This window comes from Urocampus carinirostris, chromosome 2, assembly GCF_059441175.1.
Source record: "Urocampus carinirostris isolate Australia breed hairy pipefish chromosome 2, RoL_Ucar_1.0, whole genome shotgun sequence".
Lineage (NCBI taxonomy): Eukaryota > Metazoa > Chordata > Actinopteri > Syngnathiformes > Syngnathidae > Urocampus > Urocampus carinirostris.
Window position 1 is genome coordinate 4,367,399 of NC_142350.1, and position 7,602 is coordinate 4,375,000.

At 44.6% G+C, this 7,602-nt stretch overlaps 1 pseudogene; it reads left to right on the forward strand.

Annotated features, from left to right (window-relative positions):
- Positions 1-1,528: 1,528 nt before the first annotated feature.
- Positions 1,529-7,602, forward strand: part of LOC148370713 (uncharacterized) — a 6,984-nt pseudogene continuing 910 nt past the window's right edge.

The following is a 7,602-nucleotide window of genomic DNA, read 5'->3' on the forward strand; positions in this document are numbered from 1 at the left end:
TATATATATATAAAAGTAATTTAATCAGTCATCTCTTCCCCTTTGTGTCCACCCGCTACTCCATTCAAACAGCACAAGTCATGTCAAACGAAAGATAAATAAAAGGTAATCTATCATTTACATGTATATTTATTCATAATGTTTTTTAATCATATGCATGTGTGTGACACATAATTAATACTTACTGTACACTGGTCTGTTATTTCAATGGGAGTACTGGGCTCAGAGATCATTAGTATACGTTTCTTTACCTCTCAATACGGCAATTGTACCTTGTGATCCCAACCACAGAATGAAAGCATGATGTCCCTCAACATCGATTGTATTTCAATGCATCATCATTAATTGCAATATTATAAATACAAAAATATATATATAACTTGACAGCATTATACCGTAATTCACAAATAGAGAAACTACTTTTCTGGCTGACTTTACAGTTAGGTTCAGAGTGTGTTGATTAGAGAATCAAGCTCCAGGTTTCAATCCATCTTATACTTCCTCGAGCGAGCCAGAAACGCAAGTAGCGAGCAGCAGATGGGCGGCTCGGGCAGCCGGCGGGTGGTTTGCTCAAGCGCCGAGACCAAGCGAGCGTCTTCCACTCTTAATCTTCGAGCTGGTTATGAGCTCGTTTGCTACTTTTTTTTCCCTCTGTCACACGTACGTCCACGTGACGGGCGCGCCATCTGCATCGGTACGTCCGGACCCTCGTCCCCTCCCGGAGTTTTTTTTCTCTGCGTCTTTTGCCATGCAAATGACGACAATGCTAAGGCTGGTAAAATTGCTCATCTGTGGCTTTATGTCATCGGCCCGGGTTGGGGGGTCCTTGAAAGCCTCGTTAGCGTCTCGGTGTGGGCGCGCCAGACAAGATGGGCCGCATCAGATCCTACAAAAGCCTCATTATTCTCCCACACTTGTTAGCTCTCACTTATCAATGCGGGACTCCGGGCAGGACAAATGGAGGCCAAAGCGACATTTTGCCAGGGCATATGCCACAGTTCGGTCCTCAATGGGAAAGGAAAGCAGTCATTTGGTCTATTACACTCTTTGTGAAAGTGAAAACAAAATCGGGATGGTCCTACTTACAAATCATGGACCACATAAAAAATATATATAATATATAGCCTACATGTTGAATTTAGATTGGATTTTTTAAACAGGGTTAAAAATATAATAACACAGGAAAATAAACACAAATGTTGAAATGTTTTCCTTTTGACCTTAAAAAAGCTTAATATTTGTTATTATTGTAAAATCGCGTGCACGTGTTCAAATATAAAAGCCCCCCAAAATAAATAAATGAAAATGTAAAGACGAAAACACATAATAACTAAAATTAAAGTCCCCCTACAAAAAAAGGAATGAAATTCAAAATTAAAAAAAAAAAACAACCCTTGTCATCTACATTTGTGGTCAGCCGACAGGCCGTGGTCTGTTAGGTACCATACAGGAAAAAAAAGGCGTTGTATTTTATCTCACCATCACACTATTTATGGTGCTGCGTTGTACAACATTGTAATGAAGCATTATGGGGAAGAGTTTCGTCAAAATAAAGTTCTACAACGTGGTGCTGTGAGATAAAATCGAATGACTTTTCCGGCAACTGAACCTGCAGTGGTCTAGTTAATACATAATTAATTTATGCTTATTTTTATTAATATAATAATTATTATTGTTCTCATTAGTTTTGCTAATGTTGTTATTGGGCAGGGCCACGAGAATCTCATCAGAAATTGAATCAGACTACTGATCTAAATAATACAGCTGTATACAAGATCTTTATAATGTGAAAACATTTAAACTGCTGGAAAAAACATGTTTGTTTTTTTTAAAGGGCAAGAATATATTTGTACTTATATTGCTGGTGGTATATTGTGCGTCTGTCTGGAGGGGGTGGGGCGCCCGAACACCTACGAGGAAAAATCAAACGCTTGTTCAGGTCGGGCCTTCACGGTCTCTCACCTCGCAATCCTCCTCGGCGATTGAGCAACCCCGCCCACACCCGGAAGTTGGCAGATGCCTCGGACGCTCCCCCCGCCCGTCCCCCCACAAAGGTCAGCCAAGCCTGGCCCACCACCACACTCAACACGTTTGGAAATTAGAGAGGGAAGTTAGCTTTTAGTAATGTTCCCCTTGGAGGAGAGTAATGGAGGAGGGGGGGGGGGTCATTTTTGTCACAAGCCAATTTCAATTTGAGCTATTTGGTGAAGAAGTTTGCTAATATTCGTATTTGATTATTTTTCATGACTACATCTTGAACATATACTTCTACCTTAATGACAAAACATGGGCTAAAATACATTTGAACAATTTTATCTTGTCCCTTGGTATTGTTTGCTTTTGTCACTTCCCAAGATACAGCCCCCACATCAATATTGCCCCCCCCCCCGCTCCTTCTGGCCTGTCTGAAGCAGCTAGCGTTTCAGGCCAGTCTTGGCCCCGAGCCGACAGCGCGCCGCTACGCTAGCCCACGATCAGATAGCGTGACACGAATTTAAACAAACTTAAGCATGAAGTCCAAAGGAAAAACAACCTTTTCTTTAAGCAACCTCCCCAGGCCACAGCCTCCCTCACAAAAGCTTACTATAGCCACCCTTGACAAAATATGATCTCTCACACCTTGGCGGTCTTTGGTTTTGCATGACAGTTGCGTTTGCGCCCAACGCCGATTATGGTGACAGTGTGACCCCGGCTGACCTTTTCCCAAATCTCATCCCCCTCTGATGACATGGGCAATGGCGGCCTCGGCTTTTCTTGGCCAAGGCGCCTGAATTTGTCAGGACGCATTTCCTGCCTGCGCTCGGAGGGGGACGGCACTGCGTGGCAATCTGGGCTCACTTCTCAGGCAGCTAAAGCCTTTGACACTCTGCTTTTTTAATTAAAATTACATTATGATTAATCAGGCAGAAGCAGACCCCTCCATTCCCCGCCGGCTCATCGCCACTCCGTTTCTAGCAGGCTCTGTCACTGATCGCAAGTAGACCCAATACGCGGGGAAGCTCGTGTGCAAGATCCTGAAAACCTCTGACAGTAAAACTCAGAAAAAAAATCTTTCAGGAGAAAGTGCCAGCACTGCAATCCTGCAGACACTCCAGGGACTGCGACAAGGCAGCTCCTGGATGCTTGTATTGATCGTCGACGCTCACATCCACAATGGACTCACATCTCCCGACAGCTGTTAGAAGCGCCTACATACGGTACATGACTTCGGGAATACAGGTGAATCAGCGCCGCACGTGCTCACTCGAGCTGAAATACCGATGTTGGTTGGATGTCTCGACATCCAAACAAAAGCCAGCGTCGATGGGAGAAAGCAGGGAAAAGTTTGTTGCGGCTTGAAGCATGGGGGCGGACACAGTAAAGCCACTCAGCCTTTATCTTTGGCTCAGGTTTGACACCGGATGCCCTCGCTGATGCAACCCATCCAGTTTTTTTTTTGTTGGGCTCAAGACCAGCAGTGGCTGGGGATCAGGCCAAAGGCCGGGAATGGAAACTGCACCATCTGCATGTACGGCAACAGCATGTCGACCACCACGCTGAAAGTGCCGTCAGTAATCCGGTTAAAGCACTAGGATCTGTTAGAGATGAGCAACTCCTGATATCGACTCATTCTTTTTGTACCCAGTGCAGCAACACATTCACATGCATATAGTGTGGACACACTTTAAAAACAGGATGGAAAAGAATTGGACCAAAGCAGTCCAAAAACTGACCCTTTGGGGGGGAACACTCTGTCTCAGCCATTTGGTCTAAGACAAACGTAAAATTTTTAATAGACTAGCCTAAGTTGGAAGTGCATCATAAAGCAGTGCACTGAAAATAGTGCTAATAAATACAATTTCATATTCAAAGGAAATATATTTTCCTCACAGCCCTGTGTACATGTTTTGGGTGGTGATGGCCCTGAAAAGTATTTATTTTTGATTGACCTGTAGCTTCTGGCAAAGGGCAGCAGGTCAAAGAGGCTGTGGCCTGCAATGTACTTCAGACTAAGCTGAGCGCAGCCCATGATTTTATGGACTTTGATGATGACATATGTCTTCACTCTGTCTCTGTAGGACACCGGGAGCTTATTTAAATGTCACCAAATCCACTTTAGACCAGTCCCAGAATTTTTGAGCGAGATAACAAGAAAAGTGTTAACAGCGTTAACATTCAAGTGCCTGACTCGAAGCGTCCATGTTTATGTGTTATTGAAAACAAGTGAATGTGTATGCGGACATTTCCAGTAGCACGTGGAACACTATGCTCGCTCTCTGTCCCCCTGACCTGACCCCGGTGTGAACCCTCTCGCACTCGCAATCCATACATATCGTTTACCCAAGGCTCGTCCCGCCGTCTGGCCTAATTCAGAGAGGCGTGAACCACCTCGTAATGCTCAATCACAGCGGGGTGCGTTGTGGTACGCTGCTCGAGCAGCCATCCAGAGTGACAGCACACCGAGAAATGCCACAAGGCCCTTAGGGAGGGCAAGTCGAGAGGGCGGAGGAGGCTGGCACCAGGATGCGTCGGCAGGGGAGTCGTCTTTAAGGGGTATGACAGAACGAGAAGATCCAGGCTGGGTTATGGCTCCCTCTGCTCAAGCACATGGTGCCGGCCAACAATGTTTTGTCTGTGTGGGACATATCACGTTTAGGAGGTAGACCCAACTGCAGGGAAGCAGAAAACAAGGCGGGTGTGCTCCAAAAAGGATGATGTCCAGTAAAACCCAGGAACAAACCAAACCTGACGATGATCCAACACTCTTTGGTGTCAGACCCAGATTATATAAGAAGATGGAATTATGAGGTACAGGTGCAGCGACTGATTCAGCTACGGTGGCTAAGCCATCTTGTCCAGGGGGTGTCTGGGATGTGCCGCTGGCAGGAGAAGCCAGGGACAACACAAGACATGCTTCATGGATTCCACAAACCTTAACTACTTTCAGGTGATTCTTTCAGAGACATTTAAAAACATATACCGTATTTTCCGCACTATAAGGCGCACATAAAATCTGATTTTCTTTTTTAAAAAAGCTGACTATGCGCCTTATAATCCGGTGCGCCTTATATATGGATCCATATTGAATTACAAAGTCTCGCAACTCAGAGAAGCAGCCACCGACTCCATTTTTCGCGTAGAAGAAGTGCGCTGTGCATACTGGGAAATATTAAACAACGATTCTCTTTTATTTGTGCGTTTGTATAAAGACCCTGAAATGGTTCCTATTAAGAGACACGCTTACGGTTTCCAACATGGCGGCGCGTGTTTACGTTGCGGCTAGTTGCTATCCGGCTATCCTACTATTTACCACTGTCCTCCTGCTTTCCTTTTTGGATACATGCCTGGCCAATAAGACCTACAGCCGAGAGGAGCTCATCCGACTGGGTGGGCGTCTAAATTTTGACTTTTCGGGCACTTTCTATACCACCCACGACATCCCGAATGGGCTCCAAAGGGACTCGGGTTCGCCCTGCTTTCCCGCTCCACCGAAAAAAAGAAAAATCGAAGACGAAGACGGCGCAAAGACAGAAAACAGAAGCGGGGATGTCGTGCAGGGAAGCGTGTAAAGTTGAAGGAGCAACGACATGAAGATCTGTCTAATCCAACCATCATTTCTTCGTCGATTCTGCGAGTCAACCGACGCCTGAAGCCCAACGCACACGAACGGCGACATCTTTTGACGATCTCCACAAAGACTACAGCTAAGTTAAATGATTCAAAGCTAAAATTTGGTCTTTTGAATGTTAGATCGCTTGCTCCTAAAGCTTTACTTGTAGATAATATTATTCGCGATTATAAACTTAACTGTATCGGTCTTTGTGAAACTTGGTTACGCCCGGATGAGTATTTAGCGCTAAATTATGCTTCTCCCCCATACTACGAGAGTAGCCATATAGCATGCACGTTGAAAAAGGGTGGCGGTGTCGCGCTCATTTCTGAAAAAACGCTCAAATTTACTCCTCGTACCTCTAATAATCACAAGTCGTTCGAGGCTCTTGTTATGAGGTCCTCTCCATTGTAAATTTATGTGATAACTATCTATCGCGCACCAGGACCATACACAACTTTCTTAGACAAATTTGTTGAACTTTTGTCTGAACTAGTAACCTATGCAGACAAAATTATAATTATGGGGGACTTTAACATTCATATGAACTCCCCACTCAGTTCACTCACTGTTGCGTTTCGGTCTATAATTGATGCATTTGGTTTTAATCAACTAGTTGATTTCCCAACCCGTAAAGATGGAAACACGCTCGACTTGGTTCTGACTCGAGGAGTTTCAACCTCAAACATGACGGTGCTATCGTGTACTACAGTTATCACGGATCATTATTTAGTTACATTTGAGGTGCTAGCTAAATGTAGCACCAAAAAAACTGAAGGATTCACTGGACGCAATATAAGCACGGGCACAGTTTCTGAGCTCGCCGATATTCTTCCAGGAGCAGTTGCGTCCTTTCCTTCCTACATAGGCTCTATCGAACCACTCCTAAATGAATTCAATGCTACCCTGGCTAGTGCCCTGGATTCAGTAGCGCCCATCCGGCTTAAATCACGACCTAAAAGACGCACACCTTGGTTTAATGATGAAACTAGATCCCTTAAACGAGAATGCAGGAAATCTGAAAGAAAATGGCGCGCTACCAGCTTGAAGTTTTCCATCAAATCTGGTGTGATAGTTTGTTGAAGTATAAAGCGGCCCTGGCCTCTGTAAAATCAGCCTACCTTTCGAAGGTGATTGCGTCACAAAAGAACAATCCCAAGGTCCTTTTCGACACTGTAGCATCGCTTACAAGGCAACAGACTATCCCAGATAGCTCCACTCATTCTGCCCACGACAAAATGGTCTTCTTTACTAAGAAGATCCAAAGCATACAGGAAGAAATCGCTAAAGACAGTATTAATTAAACACATACTAAAGCACTAAAATCTATAGATGCACGACATGGTGGCTGTCCAGGGATTTTGTCCCGTTTTAGTGAACTGTCACTCGATAATCTTAAACAGATGGTGAATACGGCCAAACCGACGACTTGCCAGTTTGACCCGCTTCCAGGTTCACTTATTAAAGGTCTCTATGACGTTCTTGCACCTTCAGTTCTAAATATTTTAAACATATCACTCTCCTCAGGTGTAGTTCCAGCGGCTTTTAAGTCCGCCGTCATTAAACCCACACTGAAACGACCCAAACGTATGTAATGATAGACCTGTGTCAAACCTACCGTTTCTTTCTAAAATACTTGAAAAAGTAGTGGCACAGCAGCTGAATAATTTCATGTCCGAGAACAATCTCTTTGAATCAATGCAATCAGGATTCAGGGCTAACCACTCTACTGAGACAGCTCTGATTAGGGTAACCAATGATCTCCTACGGGCAATGGACTCTTGCGCATCATCACTTTTGCTGCTGCTGTACCTTAGTGCTGCATTTGACACAGTAGACCATAATATCTTGCTAGAACGGTTGGAGAAATGGATTGGTCTCTCAGGAAACGTCCTCTTATGGTTCAGATCCTACCTTTCAGATAGGACACACTGCGTTAAATATGGCGAATTGACATCTGAGCCATTTAGTGTTACTTGTGGTGTTCCGCAGGGTTCAGTGCTTGGCCCCCT